Source organism: Scyliorhinus torazame, chromosome 8, assembly GCF_047496885.1.
Source record: "Scyliorhinus torazame isolate Kashiwa2021f chromosome 8, sScyTor2.1, whole genome shotgun sequence".
Lineage (NCBI taxonomy): Eukaryota > Metazoa > Chordata > Chondrichthyes > Carcharhiniformes > Scyliorhinidae > Scyliorhinus > Scyliorhinus torazame.
The window spans coordinates 13736127-13759020 of record NC_092714.1 but is presented as its reverse complement, the minus strand read 5'-3'; the positions used below and the strand labels follow the sequence as shown (position 1 = coordinate 13759020).

Genomic DNA, 22894 nt, shown 5'->3' with positions numbered 1-22894 from the left:
AGGGTAAGGGTCACTCACTGTGTAACTGTACAGAGTCACTGTTTATTCAGGGTGAGGGTCACTCACTGTAACTGTACAGAGTAAGTGTTTATTCAGGGTGAGGGTCACTCACTGTGTAACTGTACAGAGTCACTGTTTATTCAGCATGAGGATCACTCACTGTGTAACTGTACAGAGTCACTGTTTATTCAGGGTGAGGGTCACTCACTGTGTAACTGTACAGAGTCAGTGTTTATTCAGGGTGAGGGTCACTACCTGTGTAACTGTCCATAGTCACTGTTTATTCAGGGTAAGGGTCACTCACTGTGTAACTGTACAGAGTCAGTGTTTATTCAGGGTGAGGATCACTCACTGTGTAACTGTCCAGAGTCACTGTTTATTCAGGGTGAGGGTCACTCACTGTGTAACTGTACAGAGTCAGTGTTTATTCAGGGTAAGGGTCACTCACTGTGTAACTGTACAGAGTCAGTGTTTATTCAGGGTGAGGGTCACTCACTGTGTAACTGTACAGAGTAAGTGTTTATTCAGGGTAAGGGTCACTCACTGTGTAACTGTACAGAGTCAGTGTTTATTCAGGGTGACGGTCACTCACTGTGTAACTGTACAGAGTCAGTGTTTATTCAGGGTGAGGGCCACTCAGTGTGTAACTGTATATAGTCAGTGTTTATTCAGGGTGAGGGTCACTCACTGTGTAACTGTACAGGGTCAGTGTTTATTCAGGGTGAGGGTCACTCACTGTGTAACTGTACAGAGTCAGTGTTTATTCAGTGTAAGGATCACTCACTGTATAATTGTACAGAGTCAGTGTTTACTCAGCATGAGGATCACTCACTGTGTAACTGTACAGAGTCTCTGTTTATTCAGGGTGAGGGTCACTCACTGTGTAACTGTCCATAGTCACTGTTTATTCAGGGTAAGGGTCACTCACTGTGTAACTGTACAGAGTCACTGTTTATTCAGTGTGAGGGTCACTCACAGTGTAACTGTACAGAGTCCGTGTTTATTCAGGGTGAGGATCACTCACTGTGTAACTGTACAGAGTCAGTGTTTATTCAGGGTGAGGGTCACTCACTGTGTAACTGTACAGAGTCACTGTTTATTCAGCGTGAGGATCACTCACTGTGTAACTGTACAGAGTCACTGTTTATTCAGGGTGAGGGTCACTCACTGTGTAACTGTACAGAGTCAGTGTTTACTCAGGGTGAGGGTCACTCCCTGTGTAACTGTCCATAGTCACTGTTTATTCAGGGTGAGGATCACTCACTGTGTAACTGTACAGAGTCACTGTTTATTCAGGGTGAGGGTCACTCACAGTGTAACTGTACAGAGTCAGTGTTTATTCAGGGTAAGGGTCACTCACTGTGTAACTGTACAGAGTCAGTGTTTATTCAGGGTAAGGGTCACTCACTGTGTAACTGTCCAGAGTCAGTGTTTGTTCAGGGTGAGGGGCACTCACTGTGTAACTGTACAGGGTCAGTGTTTATTCAGAGTGAGGATCACTCACTGTAACTGTACAGAGTCAATGTTTATTCAGTGTAAGGGTCACTCACTGTAACTGTACAGGGTCAGTGTTTATTCAGGGTAAGGGTCACTCACTGTGTAACTGTACAGAGTTTCTGTTTATTCAGGGTTAGGGTTACTCACTGTATAACTGTATATAGTCAGTGTTTATTCAGGGTGAGGGTCACTCACTGTGTAACTGTACAGGGTCAGTGTTTATTCAGGGTGAGGGTCACTCACTGTGTAACTGTACAGAGTCAGTGTTTATTCAGTGTAAGGATCACTCACTGTCTAACTGTACAGAGTCACTGTTTATTCAGGGTGAGGGGCACTCACTGTGTAACTGTACAGAGACACTGTTTATTCAGGGTGAGGATCACTCACTGTGTAACTGTACAGAGTCAGTGTTTATTCAGGGTGAGGATCACTCACTGTGTAACTGTACAGAGTCAGTGTTTATTCAGTGTAAGGATCACTCACTGTGTAACTGTACAGAGACACTGTTTATTCAGGGTGAGGATCACTCACTGTTTAACTGTACAGAGTCAGCGTTTATTCAGCGTTAGGATCACTCACTGTAACTGTACAGAGTCTCTGTTTATTCAGGGTGAGGGTCACTCACTGTGTAACTGTACATAGTCACTGTTTATTCAGGGGAAGGGTCACTCACTGTGTAACTGTACAGAGTCACTGTTTATTCAGGGTGAGGGTCACTCACAGTGTAACTGTACAGAGTCCGTGTTTATTCAGGGTCAGTATCACTCACTGTGTAACTGTACAGAGTAAGTGTTTATTCAGGGTGAGGGCCACTCACTGTGTAACTGTACAGAGTCACTGTTTATTCAGGGTGAGGGGCACTCACTGTGTAACTGTACAGAGACACTGTTTATTCAGGGTGAGGATCACTCACTGTGTAACTGTACAGAGTCAGTGTTTATTCAGGGTGAGGATCACTCACTGTGTAACTGTACAGAGTCAGTGTTTATTCAGTGTAAGGATCACTCACTGTGTAACTGTACAGAGACACTGTTTATTCAGGGTGAGGATCACTCACTGTGTAACTGTACAGAGTCAGTGTTTATTCAGCGTGAGGATCACTCACTGTAACTGTACAGAGTCTCTGTTTATTCAGGGTCAGGGTCACTCACTGTGTAACTGTCCATAGTCACTGTTTATTCAGGGTAAGGGTCACTCACTGTGTAACTGTACAGAGCCAGTGTTTATTCAGGGTAAGGGTCACTCACTGTGTAACTGTACAGAGTCACTGTTTATTCAGGGTGAGGGTCACTCACAGTGTAACTGTACAGAGTCCGTGTTTATTCAGGGTCAGTATCACTCACTGTGTAACTGTACAGAGTAAGTGTTTATTCAGGGTGAGGGTCACTCACTGTGTAACTGTACAGAGTCACTGTTTATTCAGCATGAGGATCACTCACTGTGTAACTGTACAGAGTCACTGTTTATTCAGGGTGAGGGTCACTCACTGTGTAACTGTACAGAGTCAGTGTTTATTCAGGGTGAGGGTCACTACCTGTGTAACTGTCCATAGTCACTGTTTATTCAGGGTAAGGGTCACTCACTGTGTAACTGTACAGAGTCAGTGTTTATTCAGGGTGAGGATCACTCACTGTGTAACTGTACAGAGTCACTGTTTATTCAGGGTGAGGGTCACTCACTGTGTAACTGTACAGGGTCAGTGTTTATTCAGGGTAAGGGTCACTCACTGTGTAACTGTACAGAGTCAGTGTTTATTCAGGGTAAGGATCACTCACTGTGTAACTGTACAGAGTCAGTGTTTATTCAGGGCAAGGGCCACTCACTGTGTAACTGTACAGAGTCAATGTTTATTCAGGGTAAGGGTCACTCACTGTGTAACTGTCCAGAGTCAGTGTTTGTACAGGGTGAGGGGCACTCACTGTGTAACTGTACAGGGTCAGTGTTTATTCAGAGTGAGGATCACTCACTGTAACTGTACAGAGTCAATGTTTATTCAGTGTAAGGGTCACTCACTGTAACTGTACAGGGTCAGTGTTTATTCAGGGTAAGGGTCACTCACTGTGTAACTGTACAGAGTTTCTGTTTATTCAGGGTTAGGGTTACTCACTGTGTAACTGTATATAGTCAGTGTTTATTCAGGGTGAGGGTCACTCACTGTGTAACTGTACAGGGTCAGTGTTTATTCAGGGTGAGGGTCACTCACTGTGTAACTGTACAGAGTCCGTGTTTATTCAGTGTAAGGATCACTCACTGTGTAACTGTACAGAGACACTGTTTATTCAGGGTGAGGATCACTCACTGTAACTGTACAGAGACACTGATTATTCAGGGTGATGATCACTCACTGTGTAACTGTACAGAGTCAGTGTTTATTCAGTGTAAGGATCACTCACTGTGTAACTGTACAGAGTCACTGTTTATTCAGGGTGAGGGGCACTCACTGTGTAACTGTACAGAGACACTGTTTATTCAGGGTGAGGATCACTCACTGTGTAACTGTACAGAGTCAGTGTTTATTCAGGGTGAGGATCACTCACTGTGTAACTGTACAGAGTCAGTGTTTATTCAGTGTAGGGATCACTCACTGTGTAACTGTACAGAGACACTGTTTATTCAAGGTGAGGATCACTCACTGTGTAACTGTACAGAGTCAGTGTTTATTCAGCGTTAGGATCACTCACTGTAACTGTACAGAGTCTCTGTTTATTCAGGGTGAGGGTCACTCACTGTGTAACTGTACATAGTCACTGTTTATTCAGGGTAAGGGTCACTCACTGTGTAACTGTACAGAGTCACTGTTTATTCAGGGTGAGGGTCACTCACTGAAACTGTACAGAGTAAGTGTTTATTCAGGGTGAGGGTCACTCACTGTGTAACTGTACAGAGTCACTGTTTATTCAGCATGAGGATCACTCACTGTGTAACTGTACAGAGTCACTGTTTATTCAGGGTGAGGGTCACTCACTGTGTAACTGTACAGAGTCACTGTTTATTCAGGCTGAGGGTCACTCACTGTGTAACTGTACAGAGTCAGTGTTTATTCAGGGTAAGGGTCACTCACTGTGTAACTGTACAGAGTCAGTGTTTATTCAGGGTGAGGGTCACTCACTGTGTAACTGTACAGAGTCAGTGTTTATTCAGGGTAAGGGTCACTCACTGTGTAACTGTGCAGAGTCAGTGTTTATTCAGGGTGACGGTCACTCACTGTGTAACTGTACAGAGTCAGTGTTTATTCAGGGTGAGGGCCACTCACTGTGTAACATTACAGAGTCAGTGTTTATTCAGGGCAAGGGCCACTCACTGTGTAACTGTACAGAGTCAATGTTTATTCAGGGTAAGGGTCACTCATGTGTAACTGTCCAGAGTCAGTGTTTGTTCAGGGTGAGGGGCACTCACTGTGTAACTGTACAGGGTCACTGTTTATTCAGAGTGAGGATCACTCACTGTAACTGTACAGAGTCAATGTTTATTCAGTGTAAGGGTCACTCACTGTAACTGTACAGGGTCAGTGTTTATTCAGGGTAAGGGTCACTCACTGTGTAACTGTACAGAGTCTCTGTTATTCAGGGTTAGGGTCACTCACTGTGTAACTGTATATAGTCAGTGTTTATTCAGGGTGAGGGTCACTCACTGTGTAACTGTACAGGGTCAGTGTTTATTCAGGGTGAAGGTCACTCACTGTGTAACTGTACAGAGTCAGTGTTTATTCAGTGTAAGGATCACTCACTGTGTAACTGTACAGAGACACTGTTTATTCAGGGTGAGGATCACTCACTGTGTAACTGTACAGAGACACTGTTTATTCAGGGTGAGGATCACTCACTGTGTAACTGTACAGAGTCAGTGTTTATTCAGGGTGATGATCACTCACTCTGTAACTGTACAGAGTCAGTGTTTATTCAGTGTAAGGATCACTCACTGTGTAACTGTACAGAGTCACTGTTTATTCAGGGTGAGGGGCACTCACTGTGTAACTGTACAGAGACACTGTTTATTCAGGGTGAGGATCACTCACTGTGTAACTGTACAGAGTCAGTGTTTATTCAGGGTGAGGATCACTCACTGTGTAACTGTACAGAGTCAGTGTTTATTCAGTGTAAGGATCACTCACTGTGTAACTGTACAGAGACACTGTTTATTCAGGGTGAGGATCACTCACTGTGTAACTGTACAGAGTCAGTGTTTATTCAGCGTGAGGATCACTCACTGTAACTGTACAGAGTCTCTGTTTATTCAGGGTCAGGGTCACTCACTGTGTAACTGTCCATAGTCACTGTTTATTCAGGGTAAGGGTCACTCACTGTGTAACTGTACAGAGCCAGTGTTTATTCAGGGTAAGGATCACTCACTGTGTAACTGTACAGAGTCAGTGTTTATTCAGGGTGAGGGCCACTCACTGTGTAACATTACAGAGTCAGTGTTTATTCAGGGCAAGGGCCCCTCTCTGTGTAACTGTACAGAGTCAATGTTTATTCAGGGTAAGGGTCACTCACTGTGTAACTGTCCAGAGTCAGTGTTTGTTCAGAGTGAGGGGCACTCACTGTGTAACTGTACAGGGTCAGTGTTTATTCAGAGAGAGGATCACTCACTGTAACTGTACAGAGTCAATGTTTATTCAGTGTAAGGGTCACTCACTGTAACTGTACTGTGTCAGTGTTTATTCAGGGTAAGGGTCACTCACTGTGTAACTGTACAGAGTCTCTGTTTATTCAGGTTGTGGGTCACTCACTGTGTAACTGTATATAGTCAGTGTTTATTCAGGGTGAGGGTCACTCACTGTGTAACTGTACAGGGTCAGTGTTTATTCAGGGTGAGGGTCACTCACTGTGTAACTGTACAGAGTCAGTGTTTATTCAGGGTAAGGGTCACTCACTGTGTAACTGTACAGAGTCAGTGTTTATTCAGGGTGACGGTCACTCACTGTGTAACTGTACAGAGTCAGTGTTTATTCAGGGTGAGGGCCACTCACTGTGTAACATTACAGAGTCAGTGTTTATTCAGGGCAAGGGCCACTCACTGTGTAACTGTACAGAGTCAATGTTTATTCAGGGTAAGGGTCACTCATGTGTAACTGTCCAGAGTCAGTGTTTGTTCAGGGTGAGGGGCACTCACTGTGTAACTGTACAGGGTCAGTGTTTATTCAGAGTGAGGATCACTCACTGTAACTGTACAGAGTCAATGTTTATTCAGTGTAAGGGTCACTCACTGTAACTGTACAGGGTCAGTGTTTATTCAGGGTAAGGGTCACTCACTGTGTAACTGTACAGAGTCTCTGTTTATTCAGGGTTATGGTCACTCACTGTGTAACTGTATATAGTCAGTGTTTATTCAGGGTGAGGGTCACTCACTGTGTAACTGTACAGGGTCAGTGTTTATTCAGGGTGAGGGTCACTCACTGTGTAACTGTACAGAGTCAGTGTTTATTCAGTGTAAGGATCACTCACTGTGTAACTGTACAGAGACACTGTTTATTCAGGGTGAGGATCACTCACTGTGTAACTGTACAGAGACACTGTTTATTCAGGGTGAGGATCACTCACTCTGTAACTGTACAGAGTCAATGTTTATTCAGTGTAAGGATCACTCACTGTGTAACTGTACAGAGTCACTGTTTATTCAGGGTGAGGGGCACTCACTGTGTAACTGTACAGAGACACTGTTTATTCAGGGTGAGGATCACTCACTGTGTAACTGTACAGAGTCAGTGTTTATTCAGGGTGAGGATCACTCACTGTGTAACTGTACAGAGTCAGTGTTTATTCAGTGTAACGATCACTCACTGTGTAACTGTACAGAGACACTGTTTATTCAGGGTGAGGATCACTCACTGTGTAACTGTACAGAGTCAGTGTTTATTCAGCGTGAGGATCACTCACTGTAACTGTACAGAGTCTCTGTTTATTCAGGGTGAGGGTCACTCACTGTGTAACTGTACAGGGTCAGTGTTTATTCAGAGTGAGGATCACTCACTGTAACTGTACAGAGTCAATGTTTATTCAGTGTAAGGGTCACTCACTGTAACTGTACCGTGTCAGTGTTTATTCAGGGTAAGGGTCACTCACTGTGTAACTGTACAGAGTCTCTGTTTATTCAGGGTGAGGGTCACTCACTGTGTAACTGTACAGAGTCAGTGTTTATTCAGCGTGAGGATCACTCACTGTGTAACTGTCCATAGTCACTGTTTATTCAGGGTAAGGGTCACTCACTGTGTAACTGTACAGAGTCACTGTTTATTCAGGGTGAGGGTCACTCACTGTGTAACTGTACAGAGTCAGTGTTTATTCAGCGTGAGGATCACTCACTGTGTAACTGTCCATAGTCACTGTTTATTCAGGGTAAGGGTCACTCACTGTGTAACTGTACAGAGTCACTGTTTATTCAGGGTGAGGATCACTCACTGTGTAACTGTACAGAGTCCCTGTTTATTCAGGGTGAGGGTCAGTCCCTGTGTAACTGTCCATAGTCACTGTTTATTCAGGGTAAGGGTCACTCAGTGTGTAACTGTACAGAGTCAGTGTTTATTCAGGATGAGGATCACTCACTGTGTAACTGTACAGAGTCACTGTTTATTCAGGGTGAGGGTCACTCACTGTGTAACTGTACAGAGTCAGTGTTTATTCATAGTAAGGGTCACTCACTGTGTAACTGTACAGAGTCAGTGTTTATTCAGGGTAAGGATCACTCACTGTGTAACTGTACAGAGTCAGTGTTTATTCAGGGTGCGGGCCACTCCCTGTGTAACTGTCCAGAGTCAGTGTTTGTTCAGCGTTAGGATCACTCACTGTAACTGTACAGAGTCTCTGTTTATACAGGGTGAGGGTCACTCAATGTGTGACTGTCCATAGTCACTGTTTATTCAGGGTAACGGTCACTCACTGTGTAACTGTACAGAGTCACTGTTTATTCAGGGTGAGGGTCACTCACTGTGTAACTGTACAGAGTCACTGTTTATTCAGTGTGAGGGTCACTCACTGTGTAACTGTACAGAGTCAGTGTTTATTCAGGGTAAGGGTCACTCACTGTGTAACTGTACAGAGTCAGTGTTTATTCAGGGTGACGGTCACTCACTGTGTAACTGTACAGAGTCAGTGTTTATTCAGGGTGAGGGCCACTCACTGTGTAACATTACAGAGTCAGTGTTTATTCAGGGCAAGGGCCACTCACTGTGTAACTGTACAGAGTCAATGTTTATTCAGGGTAAGGGTCACTCACTGTAACTGTACAGGGTCAGTGTTTCTTCAGGGTAAGGGTCACTCACTGTGTAACTGTACAGAGTCTCTGTTTATTCAGGGTTAGTGTCACTCACTGTGTTACTGTATATAGTCAGTGTTTATTCAGTGTGAGGGTCACTCACTGTGTAACTGTACAGGGTCAGTGTTTATTCAGTGTAAGGATCACTCACTGTGTAACTGTACAGAGTCAGTGTTTATTCAGCGTGAGGATCACTCACTGTAACTGTACAGAGTCTCTGTTTATTCAGGGTGAGGGTCACTCACTGTGTAACTGTACAGAGTCAGTGTTTATTCAGGGTGAGTGTCACTCACTGTGTAACTGTACAGAGTCAGTGTTTATTCAGGGTAAGGGTCACTCACTGTGTAACTGTACAGAGTCAGTGTTTATTCAGGGTGAGGGCCACTCACTGTGTAACATTACAGAGTCAGTGTTTATTCAGGGCAAGGGCCCCTCACTGTGTAACTGTCCAGAGTCAGTGTTTGTTCAGGGTGAGGGTCACTCAGTGTGTAACTGTCCATAGTCACTGTTTATTCAGGCTAAGGGTCACTCACTGTGTAACTGTACAGAGTCAGTGTTTATTCAGGGTGAGGATCACTCACTGTGTAACTGTACAGAGTCAGTGTTTATTCAGGGTGAGCGTCACTCACTCTGTAACTGTACAGAGTCACTGTTTATTCAGCGTGAGGATCACTCACTGTGTAACTGTACAGAGTCACTGTTTATTCAGGGTGAGGGTCACTCACTGTGTAACTGTCCATAGTCACTGTTTATTCAGGGTAAGGGTCACTCACTGTGTAACTGTACAGAGTCAGTGTTTATTCAGGGTGAGGATCACTCACTGTGTAACTGTACAGAGTCACTGTTTATTCAGGGTGAGGGTCACTCACTGTGTAACTGTACAGAGTCAGTGTTTATTCAGGCTAAGGGTGACTCACTGTGTAACTGTACAGAGTCAGTGTTTATTCAGGGTAAGGATCACTCACTGTGTAACTGTACAGAGTCCGTGTTTATTCAGGGTGAGGATCACTCACTGTGTAACTGTACAGGGTCAGTGTTTATTCAGGGTGAGAGTCACTCACTGTGTAACTGTACAGAGTCAGTGTTTATTCAGTGTAAGGATCACTCACTGTGTAACTGTACAGAGACACTGTTTATTCAGGGTGAGCATCACTCACTGTAACTGTACAGAGTCACTGTTTATTCAGGGTGATGGGCACTCACTGTGTAACTGTACAGAGACACTGTTTATTCGGGGTGAGGATCACTCACTGTGTAACTGTACAGAGTCAGTGGTTATTCAGGGTGAGGATCACTCACTGTGTAACTGTACAGAGTCAGTGTTTATTCAGTGTAAGGATCACTCACTGTGTAACTGTACAGAGTCACTGTTTATTCAGGGTGAGGATCACTCACTGTGTAACTGTACAGAGTCAGTGTTTATTCAGGGTGAGGATCACTCACTGTGTAACTGTACAGAGTCACTGTTTATTCAGCGTGAGGATCACTCACTGTGTAACTGTACAGAGTCACTGTTTATTCAGGGTGAGGGTCACTCACTGTGTAACTGTACAGAGTCAGTGTTTATTCAGTGTAAGGATCACTCACTGTGTAACTGTACAGTGACACTGTTTATTCAGGGTGAGGATCACTCACTGTGTAACTGTACAGTCAGTGTTTATTCAGCGTGAGGATCACTCACTGTAACTGTACAGAGTCTCTGTTTATTCAGGGTGAGGGTCACTCCCTGTGTAACTGTCCATAGTCACTGTTTATTCAGGGTAAGGGTCACTCAGTGTGTAACTGTACAGAGTCAGTGTTTATTCAGGGTGAGGATCACTCACTGTGTAACTGTACAGAGTCACTGTTTATTCAGGGTGAGGGTCACTCACTGTGTAACTGTACAGAGTCAGTGTTTATTCAGGGTAAGGGTCACTCACTGTGTAACTGTACAGAGTCAGTGTTTATTCAGGGTAAGGATCACTCACTGTGTAACTGTACAGAGTCAGTGTTTATTCAGCGTGAGGGCCACTCACTGTGTAACATTACAGAGTCAGTGTTTATTCAGGGCAAGGGCCACTCACTGTCTAACTGTACAGAGTCAGTGTTTATTCAGGGTAAGGATCACTCACTGTGTAACTGTACAGAGTCAGTGTTTATTCAGCGTGAGGGCCACTCACTGTGTAACATTACAGAGTCAGTGTTTATTCAGGGCAAGGGCCACTCACTGTCTAACTGTACAGAGTCAGTGTTTATTCAGGGTGAGGGTCACTCCCTGTGTAACTGTCCATCGTCACTGTTTATTCAGGGTAAGGGTCACTCACTGCGTAAATGTACAGAGTCAGTGTTTATTCAGGGTGAGGATCACTCACTGTGTAACTGTACAGAGTCACTGTTTATTCAGGGTGAGGGTCACTCACTGTGTAACTGTACAGAGTCAGTGTTTATTCAGGGTAAGGGTCACTCACTGTGTAACATTACAGAGTCAGTGTTAATTCAGGGCAAGGGCCACTCACTGTCTAACTGTACAGAGTCACTGTTTATTCAGGGTGAGGGTCTCTCACAGTGTAACTGTACAGAGTCCGTGTTTATTCAGGGTGAGGATCACTCACTGTGTAACTGTACAGAGTCAGTGTTTATTCAGGGTGAGGGTCACTCACTGTGTAACTGTACAGAGTCAGTGTTTATTCAGCGTGAGGATCACTCACTGTGTAACTGTACAGAGTCACTGTTTATTCAGGGTGAGGGTCACTCACTGTGTAACTGTACAGAGTCACTGTTTATTCAGGGTAAGGGTCACTCACGGTGTAACTGTACAGAGTCAGTGTTTATTCAGGGTAAGGATCACTCACTGTGTAACTGTACAGAGTCAGTGTTTATTCAGGGTGAGGGTCACTCACTGTGTAACTGTACAGAGTCAGTTTTTATTCAGGGTAAGGGTCACTCACTGTGTAACTGTACAGAGTCAGTGTTTATTCAGGGTGACGGTCACTCACTGTGTAACTGTACAGAGTCAGTGTTTATTCAGGGTGAGGGCCACTCACTGTGTAACATTACAGAGTCAGTGTTTATTCAGGGCAAGGGCCACTCTCTGTGTAACTGTACAGAGTCAATGTTTATTCAGGGTAAGGGTCACTCACTGTGTAACTGTCCAGAGTCAGTGTTTGTTCAGGGTGAGGGGCACTCACTGAGTAACTGTACAGGGTCAGTGTTTATTCAGAGTGAGGATCACTCACTGTTTAACTGTACAGAGTCACTGTTTATTCAGGGTGAGGGGCACTCACTGTGTAACTGTACAGAGACACTGTTTATTCAGGGTGAGGATCACTCACTGTGTAACTGTACAGAGTCAGTGTTTATTCAGGGTGAGGATCACTCACTGTGTAACTGTACAGAGTCAGTGTTTATTCAGTGTAAGGATCACTCACTGTGTAACTGTACAGAGACACTGTTTATTCAGGGTGAGGATCACTAACTGTGTAACTGTACAGAGTCAGTGTTTATTCAGCGTTAGGATCACTCACTGTAACTGTACAGAGTCTCTGTTTATTCAGGGTGAGGGTCACTCACTGTGTCACTGTCTATAGTCACTGTTTATTCAGGGTAATGGTCACTCACTGTGTAACTGTACAGAGTCACTGTTGATTCAGGGTGAGGGTCACTCACAGTGTAACTGTACAGAGTCCGTGTTTATTCAGGGTGAGGATCACTCACTGTGTAACTGTACAGAGTCAGTGTTTATTCAGGGTGAGTGTCACTCACTGTGTAACTGTACAGAGTCACTGTTTATTCAGCGTGAGGATCACTCACTGTGTAACTGTACAGAGTCACTGTTTATTCAGGGTAAGGGTCATTCACTGTGTAACTGTCCAGAGTCAGTGTTTGTTCAGGGTGAGGGGCACTCACTGTGTAACTGTACAGGGTCAGTGTTTATTCAGAGTGAGGATCACTCACTGTAACTGTTCAGAGTCAATGTTTATTCAGTGTGAGGGTCACTCACTGTAACTGTACAGGGTCAGTGTTTATTCAGGGTAAGGGTCACTCACTGTGTAACTGTACAGAGTCTCTGTTTATTCAGGGTTAGGGTCACTCACTGTGTAACTGTATAAAGTCAGTGTTTATTCAGGGTGAGGGTCACTCACTGTGTAACTGTACAGGGTCAGTGTTTATTCAGGGTGAGGGTCACTCACTGTGTAACTGTACAGAGTCACTGTTTATTCAGTGTAAGGATCACTCACTGTGTAACTGTACAGAGACACTGTTTATTCAGGGTGAGGATCACTCACTGTGTAACTGTACAGAGTCAGTGTTTATTCAGGGTGATGATCACTCACTCTGTAACTGTACAGAGTCAGTGTTTATTCAGTGTAAGGATCACTCACTGTGTAACTGTACAGAGTCACTGTTTATTCAGGGTGAGGGGCACTCACTGTGTAACTGTACAGAGACACTGTTTATTCAGGGTGAGGATCACTCACTGTGTAACTGTACAGAGTCAGTGTTTATTCAGGGTGATGATCACTCACTCTGTAACTGTACAGAGTCAGTGTTTATTCAGTGTAAGGATCACTCACTGTGTAACTGTACAGAGTCACTGTTTATTCAGGGTGAGGGGCACTCACTGTGTAACTGTACAGAGACACTGTTTATTCAGGGTGAGGATCACTCACTGTGTAACTGTACAGAGTCAGTGTTTATTCAGGGTGAGGATCACTCACTGTGTAACTGTACAGAGTCAGTGTTTATTCAGTGTAAGGATCACTCACTGTGTAACTGTACAGAGACACTGTTTATTCAGGGTGAGGATCACTCACTGTGTAACTGTACAGAGTCAGTGTTTATTCAGCGTGAGGATCACTCACTGTAACTGTACAGAGTCTCTGTTTATTCAGGGTCAGGGTCACTCACTGTGTAACTGTCCATAGTCACTGTTTATTCAGGGTAAGGGTCACTCACTGTGTAACTGTACAGAGCCAGTGTTTATTCAGGGTAAGGATCACTCACTGTGTAACTGTACAGAGTCCGTGTTTATTCAGGGTGAGGGCCACTCACTGTGTAACATTACAGAGTCAGTGTTTATTCAGGGTGATGATCACTCACTGTAACTGTACAGAGTCAATGTTTATTCAGTGTAAGGGTCACTCACTGTAACTGTACCGTGTCAGTGTTTATTCAGGGTAAGGGTCACTCACTGTGTAACTGTACAGAGTCTCTGTTTATTCAGGTTGTGGGTCACTCACTGTGTAACTGTATATAGTCAGTGTTTATTCAGGGTGAGGGTCACTCACTGTGTAACTGTACAGGGTCAGTGTTTATTCAGGGTGAGGGTCACTCACTGTGTAACTGTACAGAGTCAGTGTTTATTCAGGGTAAGGGTCACTCACTGTGTAACTGTACAGAGTCCGTGTTTATTCAGGGTGACGGTCACTCACTGTGTAACTGTACAGAGTCAGTGTTTATTCAGGGTGAGGGCCACTCACTGTGTAACATTACAGAGTCAGTGTTTATTCAGGGCAAGGGCCACTCACTGTGTAACTGTACAGAGTCAATGTTTATTCAGGGTAAGGGTCACTCATGTGTAACTGTCCAGAGTCAGTGTTTGTTCAGGGTGAGGGGCACTCACTGTGTAACTGTACAGGGTCAGTGTTTATTCAGAGTGAGGATCACTCACTGTAACTGTACAGAGTCAATGTTTATTCAGTGTAAGGGTCACTCACTGTAACTGTACCGTGTCAGTGTTTATTCAGGGTAAGGGTCACTCACTGTGTAACTGTACAGAGTCTCTGTTTATTCAGGTTGTGGGTCACTCACTGTGTAACTGTATATAGTCAGTGTTTATTCAGGGTGAGGGTCACTCACTGTGTAACTGTACAGGGTCAGTGTTTATTCAGGGTGAGGGTCACTCACTGTGTAACTGTACAGAGTCAGTGTTTATTCAGGGTAAGGGTCACTCACTGTGTAACTGTACAGAGTCAGTGTTTATTCAGGGTGACGGTCACTCACTGTGTAACTGTACAGAGTCAGTGTTTATTCAGGGTGAGGGCCACTCACTGTGTAACATTACAGAGTCAGTGTTTATTCAGGGCAAGGGCCACTCACTGTGTAACTGTACAGAGTCAATGTTTATTCAGGGTAAGGGTCACTCATGTGTAACTGTCCAGAGTCAGTGTTTGTTCAGGGTGAGGGGCACTCACTGTGTAACTGTACAGGGTCAGTGTTTATTCAGAGTGAGGATCACTCACTGTAACTGTACAGAGTCAATGTTTATTCAGTGTAAGGGTCACTCACTGTAACTGTACAGGGTCAGTGTTTATTCAGGGTAAGGGTCACTCACTGTGTAACTGTACAGAGTCTCTGTTTATTCAGGGTTATGGTCACTCACTGTGTAACTGTATATAGTCAGTGTTTATTCAGGGTGAGGGTCACTCACTGTGTAACTGTACAGGGTCAGTGTTTATTCAGGGTGAGGGTCACTCACTGTGTAACTGTACAGAGTCAGTGTTTATTCAGTGTAAGGATCACTCACTGTGTAACTGTACAGAGACACTGTTTATTCAGGGTGAGGATCACTCACTGTGTAACTGTACAGAGACACTGTTTATTCAGGGTGAGGATCACTCACTGTGTAACTGTACAGAGTCAGTGTTTATTCAGGGTGATGATCACTCACTCTGTAACTGTACAGAGTCAGTGTTTATTCAGTGTAAGGATCACTCACTGTGTAACTGTACAGAGTCACTGTTTATTCAGGGTGAGGGGCACTCACTGTGTAACTGTACAGAGACACTGTTTATTCAGGGTGAGGATCACTCACTGTGTAACTGTACAGAGTCAGTGTTTATTCAGGGTGAGGATCACTCACTGTGTAACTGTACAGAGTCAGTGTTTATTCAGTGTAAGGATCACTCACTGTGTAACTGTACAGAGACACTGTTTATTCAGGGTGAGGATCACTCACTGTGTAACTGTACAGAGTCAGTGTTTATTCAGCGTGAGGATCACTCACTGTAACTGTACAGAGTCTCTGTTTATTCAGGGTGAGGGTCACTCACTGTGTAACTGTACAGGGTCAGTGTTTATTCAGAGTGAGGATCACTCACTGTAACTGTACAGAGTCAATGTTTATTCAGTGTAAGGGTCACTCACTGTAACTGTACCGTGTCAGTGTTTATTCAGGGTAAGGGTCACTCACTGTGTAACTGTACAGAGTCTCTGTTTATTCAGGGTGAGGGTCACTCACTGTGTAACTGTACAGAGTCAGTGTTTATTCAGCGTGAGGATCACTCACTGTGTAACTGTCCATAGTCACTGTTTATTCAGGGTAAGGGTCACTCACTGTGTAACTGTACAGAGTCACTGTTTATTCAGGGTGAGGGTCACTCACTGTGTAACTGTACAGAGTCAGTGTTTATTCAGCGTGAGGATCACTCACTGTGTAACTGTCCATAGTCACTGTTTATTCAGGGTAAGGGTCACTCACTGTGTAACTGTACAGAGTCACTGTTTATTCAGGGTGAGGATCACTCACTGTGTAACTGTACAGAGTCCCTGTTTATTCAGGGTGAGGGTCAGTCCCTGTGTAACTGTCCATAGTCACTGTTTATTCAGGGTAAGGGTCACTCAGTGTGTAACTGTACAGAGTCAGTGTTTATTCAGGATGAGGATCACTCACTGTGTAACTGTACAGAGTCACTGTTTATTCAGGGTGAGGGTCACTCACTGTGTAACTGTACAGAGTCAGTGTTTATTCATAGTAAGGGTCACTCACTGTGTAACTGTACAGAGTCAGTGTTTATTCAGGGTAAGGATCACTCACTGTGTAACTGTACAGAGTCAGTGTTTATTCAGGGTGCGGGCCACTCCCTGTGTAACTGTCCAGAGTCAGTGTTTGTTCAGCGTTAGGATCACTCACTGTAACTGTACAGAGTCTCTGTTTATACAGGGTGAGGGTCACTCAATGTGTGACTGTCCATAGTCACTGTTTATTCAGGGTAACGGTCACTCACTGTGTAACTGTACAGAGTCACTGTTTATTCAGGGTGAGGGTCACTCACTGTGTAACTGTACAGAGTCACTGTTTATTCAGTGTGAGGGTCACTCACTGTGTAACTGTACAGAGTCAGTGTTTATTCAGGGTAAGGGTCACTCACTGTGTAACTGTACAGAGTCAGTGTTTATTCAGGGTGACGGTCACTCACTGTGTAACTGTACAGAGTCAGTGTTTATTCAGGGTGAGGGCCACTCACTGTGTAACATTACAGAGTCAGTGTTTATTCAGGGCAAGGGCCACTCACTGTGTAACTGTACAGAGTCAATGTTTATTCAGGGTAAGGGTCACTCACTGTAACTGTACAGGGTCAGTGTTTCTTCAGGGTAAGGGTCACTCACTGTGTAACTGTACAGAGTCTCTGTTTATTCAGGGTTAGTGTCACTCACTGTGTTACTGTATATAGTCAGTGTTTATTCAGTGTGAGGGTCACTCACTGTGTAACTGTACAGGGTCAGTGTTTATTCAGTGTAAGGATCACTCACTGTGTAACTGTACAGAGTCAGTGTTTATTCAGCGTGAGGATCACTCACTGTAACTGTACAGAGTCAGTGTTTATTCAGGGTGAGGATCACTCACTGTGTAACTGTACAGAGTCAGTGTTTATTCAGGGTGAGCGTCACTCACTCTGTAACTGTACAGAGTCACTGTTTATTCAGCGTGAGGATCACTCACTGTGTAACTGTACAGAGTCACTGTTTATTCAGGGTGAGGGTCACTCACTGTGTAACTGTCCATAGTCACTGTTTATTCAGGGTAAGGGTCACTCACTGTGTAACTGTACAGAGTCAGTGTTTATTCAGGGTGAGGATCACTCACTGTGTAACTGTACAGAGTCACTGTTTATTCAGGGTGAGGGTCACTCACTGTGTAACTGTACAGAGTCAGTGTTTATTCAGGCTAAGGGTGACTCACTGTGTAACTGTACAGAGTCAGTGTTTATTCAGGGTAAGGATCACTCACTGTGTAACTGTACAGAGTCCGTGTTTATTCAGGGTGAGGATCACTCACTGTGTAACTGTACAGGGTCAGTGTTTATTCAGGGTGAGAGTCACTCACTGTGTAACTGTACAGAGTCAGTGTTTATTCAGTGTAAGGATCACTCACTGTGTAACTGTACAGAGACACTGTTTATTCAGGGTGAGCATCACTCACTGTAACTGTACAGAGTCACTGTTTATTCAGGGTGATGGACACTCACTGTGTAACTGTACAGAGACACTGTTTATTCAGGGTGAGGATCACTCACTGTGTAACTGTACAGAGTCAGTGGTTATTCAGGGTGAGGATCACTCACTGTGTAACTGTACAGAGTCAGTGTTTATTCAGTGTAAGGATCACTCACTGTGTAACTGTACAGAGACACTGTTTATTCAGGGTGAGGATCACTCACTGTGTAACTGTAGAGAGACACTGTTTATTCAGGGTGAGGATCACTCACTGTGTAACTGTACTGAGTCACTGTTTATTCAGGGTGAGGGGCACTCACTGTGTAACTGTACAGAGTCTCTGTTTATTCAGGGTGAAGATCACTCACTGTGTAACTGTACAGAGTCACTGTTTATTCAGGGTGAGGATCACTCACTGTGTAACTGTACAGAGTCACTGTTTATTCAGGGTGAGGGTCACTCACTGTGTAACTGTACAGAGTCAGTGTTTATTCAGTGTAAGGATCACTCACTGTGTAACTGTACAGTGACACTGTTTATTCAGGGTGAGGATCACTCACTGTGTAACTGTACAGTCAGTGTTTATTCAGCGTGAGGATCACTCACTGTAACTGTACAGAGTCTCTGTTTATTCAGGGTGAGGGTCACTCCCTGTGTAACTGTCCATAGTCACTGTTTATTCAGGGTAAGGGTCACTCAGTGTGTAACTGTACAGAGTCAGTGTTTATTCAGGGTGAGGATCACTCACTGTGTAACTGTACAGAGTCACTGTTTATTCAGGGTGAGGGTCACTCACTGTGTAACTGTACAGAGTCAGTGTTTATTCAGGGTAAGGGTCACTCACTGTGTAACTGTACAGAGTCAGTGTTTATTCAGGGTAAGGATCACTCACTGTGTAACTGTACAGAGTCAGTGTTTATTCAGCGTGAGGGCCACTCACTGTGTAACATTACAGAGTCAGTGTTTATTTAGGGCAAGGGCCACTCACTGTCTAACTGTACAGAGTCACTGTTTATTCAGGGTGAGGGTCACTCACTGTGTAACTGTACAGAGTCAGTGTTTATTCAGGGTGAGGGTCACTCCCTGTGTAACTGTCCATCGTCACTGTTTATTCAGGGTAAGGGTCACTCACTGCGTAAATGTACAGAGTCAGTGTTTATTCAGGGTGAGGATCACTCACTGTGTAACTGTACAGAGTCACTGTTTATTCAGGGTGAGGGTCACTCACTGTGTAACTGTACAGAGTCAGTGTTTATTCAGGGTAAGGGTCACTCACTGTGTAACATTACAGAGTCAGTGTTAATTCAGGGCAAGGGCCACTCACTGTCTAACTGTACAGAGTCACTGTTTATTCAGGGTGAGGGTCTCTCACAGTGTAACTGTACAGAGTCCGTGTTTATTCAGGGTGAGGATCACTCACTGTGTAACTGTACAGAGTCAGTGTTTATTCAGGGTGAGGGTCACTCACTGTGTAACTGTACAGAGTCAGTGTTTATTCAGCGTGAGGATCACTCACTGTGTAACTGTACAGAGTCAGTGTTTATTCAGGGCAAGGGCCACTCTCTGTGTAACTGTACAGAGTCAATGTTTATTCAGGGTAAGGGTCACTCACTGTGTAACTGTCCAGAGTCAGTGTTTGTTCAGGGTGAGGGGCACTCACTGAGTAACTGTACAGGGTCAGTGTTTATTCAGAGTGAGGATCACTCACTGTTTAACTGTACAGAGTCACTGTTTATTCAGGGTGAGGGGCACTCACTGTGTAACTGTACAGAGACACTGTTTATTCAGGGTGAGGATCACTCACTGTGTAACTGTACAGAGTCAGTGTTTATTCAGGGTGAGTGTCACTCACTGTGTAACTGTACAGAGTCACTGTTTATTCAGCGTGAGGATCACTCACTGTGTAACTGTACAGAGTCACTGTTTATTCAGGGTAAGGGTCATTCACTGTGTAACTGTCCAGAGTCAGTGTTTGTTCAGGGTGAGGGGCACTCACTGTGTAACTGTACAGGGTCAGTGTTTATTCAGAGTGAGGATCACTCACTGTAACTGTTCAGAGTCAATGTTTATTCAGTGTGAGGGTCACTCACTGTAACTGTACAGGGTCAGTGTTTATTCAGGGTAAGGGTCACTCACTGTGTAACTGTACAGAGTCTCTGTTTATTCAGGGTTAGGGTCACTCACTGTGTAACGGTATAAAGTCAGTGTTTATTCAGGGTGAGGGTCACTCACTGTGTAACTGTACAGGGTCAGTGTTTATTCAGGGTGAGGGTCACTCACTGTGTAACTGTACAGAGTCACTGTTTATTCAGTGTAAGGATCACTCACTGTGTAACTGTACAGAGACACTGTTTATTCAGGGTGAGGATCACTCACTGTGTAACTGTACAGAGACACTGTTTATTCAGGGTGAGGATCACTCACTGTGTAACTGTACAGAGTCAGTGTTTATTCAGGGTGAGGATCACTCACTGTGTAACTGTACAGAGACACTGTTTATTCAGGGTGAGGATCACTCACTGTGTAACTGTACAGAGTCAGTGTTTATTCAGCGTGAGGATCACTCACTGTAACTGTACAGAGTCTCTGTTTATTCAGGGTGAGGGTCACTCACTGTGTAACTGTCCATAGTCACTGTTTATTCAGGGTAAGGGTCACTCACTGTGTAACTGTACAGAGTCACTGTTTATTCAGGGTGAGGGTCACTCCCTGTGTAACTGTCCATAGTCACTGTTTATTCAGGGTAAGGGTCACTCACTGTGTAACTGTACAGAGTCAGTGTTTATTCAGGGTGAGGATCACTCACTGTGTAACTGTACAGAGTCACTGTTTATTCAGGGTGAGGGTCACTCACTGTGTAACTGTACAGAGTCAGTGTTTATTCAGGGTAAGGGTCACTCACTGTGTAACTGTACAGAGTCGGTGTTTATTCAGGGTGAGGATCACTCACTGTGTAACTGTACAGAGTCAGTGTTTATTCAGGGTAAGGGTCACTCACTGTGTAACTGTCCAGAGTCAGTGTTTGTTCAGGGTGAGGGGCACTCACTGTGTAACTGTACAGGGTCAGTGTTTATTCAGAGTGAGGATCACTCACTGTAACTGTACAGAGTCAGTGTTTATTCAGTGTAAGGATCACTCACTGTTTAACTGTACAGAGTCACTGTTTATTCAGGATGAGGGGCACTCACTGTGTAACTGTCCAGAGACACTGTTTATTCAGGGTGAGGATCACTCACTGTGTAACTGTACAGAGTCAGTGTTTATTCAGGGTGAGGATCACTCACTGTGTAACTGTACAGAGTCGCAGTTTATTCAGGGTGAGGGTCACTCACTGTGTAACTGTACAAAGTCACTGTTTATTCAGGGTGAGGATCACTCACTGTGTAACTGTACAGAGTCAGTGTTTATTCAGGGTGAGGATCACTCACTGTGTAACTGTACAGAGTCGCAGTTTATTCAGATGAAGGGTTTCCCGCTGAAACTGTACAGAACCAAGTCTGACCAACACAATGTGATAATTGAGCTGATTTTTCTCTAGCGAGGATAGTTGTAGAATAAGCATCTGTAAGGACACTGCGGAGAAATGCCCTGCCTTTCTTTACAATGTTGCCAGGGGATATTTTCCATTTATCCTGCGAGGAAAGACGAGCTCTCAATTTAATATTTCATCCAAACGATGGTGGCTCTGACAGTGTAACACTCCACCAGCAGTGTACTGGAGCATCAGCCCGGACTCCTCGCTCACGTCTGTGGGGTGGTGAATCATCCCATCAGCTCAGAATTCGAATCGAAGCTGACCCCTTCTTTAATGTGCTTCCTGACAGGCTGGTGGGAGCAGATTTACATCAGTACGTTAGAGGGAGCTATGGAGGAAAAGCTATGGTGGATGGGGGATAATAGGGCTGGCAGTAGCAGGGTGGATCGAATGGCCTTCTTCTGTGCTGTAAGGATTTCTGTTTCGTGCCAGCTTCCTCGTATCGAGGTCACCAGCCTTGGTGAAGTGTCCTCATTTCTTCCTTCGTAAACCACAAAGCTTGTTTTTGAGGTTGACACTGTGTGGGTGTCATCTTGCCTTCGAGGTCGCTATCATCTCCTTTTGCAGCTGCTGATGGTACCTTTGCCCTTAAATCCCTTGTGATATTTTTGCCCATTTTATCACTTTAAAACATTGCACAATATTGCAATGCCCCCCCAAACTCGTATTTACCCTTCGCTCCGTGTCTGGTGGGGGGCATTCGGTTGGGCATCGCTCTTGCCTCCAGGCCAGAAGATTGTGTCCACTCCAGGGACCTGAGTACACAATGCATCTCCTGACACTCCAAGCACTGCATTGCCAAACGGGATGCTGAACTGATGTCTGTCTGCCCTCCCAGATGGATGTTAAAGATCCCGCAACATCATTTCACCAAAAAGCAAGAGAGTTCTCCCCAGTGTCCTGACCGATATTCAACCCCCCAACCAGACATCACTGAAAAGGCAGATACAGTCATTGTCACATTGCACAGTGGGATCCAACTCTTGTTTCCCTACATTTCAACAGTGACTCCTCCTCCATCCGGCTCTCTGCCCGAAGAGAGTGTTGGCAACCATGTTCTTGTTTTAGATTGGCAAAGCACTCCAGTGGCTTGCCATCGGTTCCCGCTGTATGGCTAACCAGGGAACTCTCCATCTCTTGCTGCCTGCCGCCAGGGGTTTTTGGCAGGTTTGGCAGGCCGATAATCAACCTGATTGGCCGCGCTTACGAACCCACCTCTCTGGGCCGTCATGTCCTGGGGGCTGGACCCGAACCCGGAGCTTGTGGCTCCGAGGCGGTGGTAACCCGTCAGACGTCGGCAGTCTGGTGCTTTGTGGCACTCTGGGCTTTTGAAAGGCGCTACATAAATGCAAACTCTTTTTCCCACCTCTCGACACCTGCAGGGGAGAAAGATGAAATAAAAGGTCATCCTTTTGG

General features: G+C 44.7%; 1 protein-coding gene across 4 annotated transcripts in view; it reads left to right on the top strand.

Moving 5' to 3' along the window:
* nrip1a (nuclear receptor interacting protein 1a) overlaps positions 1–22894 on the top strand; it is a 210795-nt gene that overhangs the window by 175885 nt on the left and 12016 nt on the right. The gene's annotated exons all lie outside the window — the stretch shown is intronic.